Source organism: Dromiciops gliroides, chromosome 5 (assembly GCF_019393635.1).
Source record: "Dromiciops gliroides isolate mDroGli1 chromosome 5, mDroGli1.pri, whole genome shotgun sequence".
Lineage (NCBI taxonomy): Eukaryota > Metazoa > Chordata > Mammalia > Microbiotheria > Microbiotheriidae > Dromiciops > Dromiciops gliroides.
This window is the reverse complement of record NC_057865.1, coordinates 240372034-240376493: the sequence shown is the minus strand read 5'-3', so window position 1 is coordinate 240376493 and position 4460 is coordinate 240372034.

Here is a 4460-nt window from a genome sequence, read left to right as displayed (position 1 = left end):
TCCTTCCACCAGGCATATGGTGTATAGACATATAAAGGTGTTTCTGCGTATATATAGACACACATATATATGTGTATATATGTATGTGTGCATATGTATGTCGATGTCTATGTATATATGTGTGTATATATGTGTGTGTATAAACCTATATAGATCTTTACATGTGCATAGACACACACATATATATATATCAATAACAACAATAATAATAGCTATCATTCACATAGGGCTTTAACATTTGCAAAATGCTTTACAAATATTATCTTGTTTGAAACTTACAACAATTTTGGGAGCTGTGTTATTATTATCCCCACTTTACAATGGAAGAAACTGAGGTAGACTGTATCTAAGTGACTTGACCAGGGTTACACAGTCAGTAAAGAGGCTGGCATCACATAATTACAATTTCCAGAGAAAGCTTACTTCCCATAAATTTGTCTCTAACTTTTCCTCCAGTCAGTTACGTCCAGAGAAATGACAGTATGGCTGAGCTATCAAGATCAAAATGCCTGCCCCTTGATCTTGGCGTCATATATGTAAGTGTTCCACTTTCATGTTTTGGAATTCCAGGCTCCTTTATGCCAATCCTAGTCTACCCTCTGTGGTAAAAATTATTTGTGGTAAAATTAATATTGCAATTTTTAGCCCACTCATTAGGGAGGGGCCACACCTGGCCCACCCTGAGGTTACCTATGCTACTGAGGTCAGAAGGAGAACTCTCCATAGGCAGTTTTTGAAGGACCTCCCCTTTTGGGGGAGGAAAGATTGAACACTTCCTGAAGGGATGCTGTGGCTCTTCCGGAATGCTAGGTCTCTTCCAGGATGTGGTCGCTGGGACTTCTCCCCGTGAGCTGGTGGTGGTGCAAGTTCTCTAGCACTGGGGCACAAGCAAATGTAGACTTCCAGGTTTTGGTGAGTTAATTACAGAAATCCCTAAATTCCTTTGAACTAGCTTAATTGGAAACAGTCTGGGGATTGCATAGGTTAAGTTTAGAGTTAAGAGTATTTATCTGTATTTCTATTTTCCCATTTCCTTATCTTTGATTTTTATTAGTTTCACCATTGTTGTTTAATGAATTCCCAAGTAATAAAATCTGATCTTTCTGTGAATTAAAGCTGTAAGGCTCCTTTCTTACTGGCTTGGGAGAAATATCTAAAAAGGTCAGTTCAGAGGGGAGGGTGAACCTAAAAGGTGCCTCATTATTTCCAGGACCTAGCTGTCCCTCAAGTAGCTTCTTGATACATAAAATATAGGATAATTAGAGGGTAGAGAGAATATCAACAACCAAGGCAGCTAGGTAGTACACTGACTGGAATGTTGGGTCCAGAATTGGAAAGACTTGAGTTCAGATCCAGCCTCAGACATTTGCTACCTGTGTGACCCTGGGGAAGTCATTTAATTTCTATCTGTCTTAGTTTCCTCATCTCTAAAATAATAGCATCTACCTCCCAGAGTTGCTGTGGGGATAAAATGAGATAATATCTGTAAAATGCTGTGCAAACCCTAAAATGCTACATTAATGTTATTGATGATCATAATGATGAAGATGAAGAGAAGGAGGAGGAGGAGGAAGACAAGGAAAAGGAGGAAGAGGAAGAAAAAGAAGAACAAGAAGAACAAGAACAACAAGAACAACAAGAAGAACAAGAAGGCGGCGGCAGCTTCCAATGAACTAAGCCTTAAAAGAAGTTAAGGAGTCTTATAAGCAAAAGTAAAGAAGGAAAACAGGGAGAATGTTGCAGGGATGTGAGACAATGTGTAGAAAAGCAAGGTGATGGGAGAAGTAATGCTGAGTTCAGGGAACATCAAAGTCCATTTGACTGGAGCATCAAGTAGGTGGGGTACTGTGAAATGTTTCAAAAATTAGACCAGAGCCAGTGAAGGATTTCAAATGGAAAGCCAATGAGTCTGTAGTAAATTCCAGAGGTGATGAAGAGCCACTGAAATGTGTTTCATCAATTTTTTTTTTGCCAGAACCTCATTGTTGGTTCATTCATTCATTCATTCATACATTCTCTCATGCAATCAAGATACATTTAGTGACTCCCTATTTCTGCAGGGGACCAAGAGAGACTCAACAATAAATATAACAATTATGTCATAAGTTGTCACTAGGATAAATGTTTCATAATATCTTTGTGGGCAAAATGATGAAATGTAGAATGGGTGAATGCACGCTTGGGTAGATTCAAAAGGACCAGAACTGTGTGAATTAATTATTGATTTCACAGTGCCTTGAACATAAGTATTTGTTTAATTGAATTGAAGAGACTGGGGGAGGAAAACAGAGAAATAAAGAATTATAAAGTAGCTAGAATTAAGAATTGATTGGGGAGGGAGGGAGGAGAATTTGGAACACAAAGTTTTAAAAATAAATGTTAATTGTTTTTCCATGTATTTTGGGAAAAAATAGAATTCTAAATAAAAAGATATTAAGGTCTCTGCTGGAAGATAAGAATAGGAACTCAAGAGTATAAGTAGCAGCAGAAATACATGTGATTGAAGTAGTTTAAAAAATTCTGTTAAAATGGGAAATCTGAATTTACCTATATTTGTTATTTAATCTGGAATTAGTACATGTTTGGAACTGCCTGCAAACTAGCTGAGTCACCTACAAGATGTTCCCATTGTTTTAAGGAATTCTGAAGGCAACATCCTATGTTTATGCTTACATGGTTAAGAACTGAAACTATATACTGGTAGGTGAAAGCCTTTTCTAATCTGTTCTCTGTATGCAATTTGGGAGGATTTACACTTATCCCAACTCTTTTGTTGGTTGCTAAGCATCTTAAAGCAAAAATTCATTATTATATACTACCTTTAAGGTAGTATATGAAAAGCATGTGCTTAACATAAGTGCAAGTATCACTAATGTTTGTTATCTCAGATATAGGATCCTTGAGAAGTGAATCCACTTGCAGTACTGATTATTGGAACTTGCTATATAAAGTCATTAGGGGACTGTTAACTGTCATTATTTTGAGTCTGACTTCAGGTATGACCATCAAAGATTACTACTGAGCATTCAATGAGCCATGCCAGCAACCCTAAGGGGTGGAATTGCAGGTGATGGAATGGTCATGGGAAAGGCTGGAAGAATGACTTTTGGCAGCAGGCTGAGGTAGGATTCTCCTGACTCAATTTCCCCTATATGACATATGAAATGAATTGTTCCCAAAAGTAAGATATGGATCAAAAACAGTTAAGTGAGCAAATGTATGATAAGTGGAGATTTAAATAGTGAGAACACATTGCCTAGAAAATAAGAGGGGGGGAGGATAGTGAGAGATGGGGGGAGCAGTGTGTTTTTCTCAGATTGTATTAAGTGCTGATCCTGTTTTTGTTACTTAGCTTTAGGAACATGATCGTCCTGTTTCTTTAATGTAACTTTAGGGATACCTGCAACCTCTTTTTTGTTATTCAACTTCAGGGAAACCTGCATCTTCTTTTTGTTCTTCAACTTTAGGGGCACATGCATCCTGTTTTTGTTGTTCAACTTTAGGGACACCTGCATCTTGATTTTGTTCTTCAACTTTAGGGGCACTTGCATCCTGTTTTTGTTGTTCAACTTCAGGGACACCTACATCTTGGGTTTTGTTTTGTTATATAACTTTCCTTTCCCTGTTCTCTGATTGGGTTAGACGTCCTGTGTAGATCGTACCTCTCCATGACCAGCCAATGGGAATCAGACAAGAATGGGATGGGGCGTTGCCTTACATGTGTGTGTATATATATATGGTTTATTTCTGAGCTTGTGTGGTGCACTTGCCATATTCAGGTTTGTGCCCTTTCACGAGAAAGGAAGAAACATTGTTTGCTTTTCTACTTTCATCTCCAACCCCAGGTATTGATTTTGAGTTTGTCCCACTCCATCCCAAAGAGTAATTATGGAAATTAGGGTTAGGAATACTGCTTTCAGGCTAGCTCATGTTTGCATGTAGATCCTAACCCTTGAGGAATAGGACCAGTGATGAAAAAGGGGAAGGTCCATTTGCATTAGGGACTAGGGGGTAAAATGGGGCCTGTGAGCCCCCATTCTTGGCACCCACCAGCTGCACACTGGGCTGGCCATTCTCTGGAGAATGACAATAAATGAGCCTTGGACACATCACCTCACCGAGTTCCAGAGAATTATTGAGCAGGAGGCATTTTCCTCACAGGTACCAATGAGGACATTCAGTATCTCTGAGATTACCTTCACCTGCCCCCTGAGACTGTGCCTGCCACTCTCTGAAGAAGTCGTCCTGACACAGGAAGGCCCAGGCCTAAAGGTCTGGAGGCTGAGCAGCCTGCACAGACAGCCCAAGTGCTGCTCCCCCCCCCTCCCCCCGGGGCTGAGGAGAAGCTTGAGGCTGACTCCAGTTTAGAGGTGAATTTGGTTGAGGATCTGGTCAACCTCAATAAAAAGGGTAGAGATGAATACAATTTGGCAAAAAAAGTTTAATCCAAAAGAAATTGT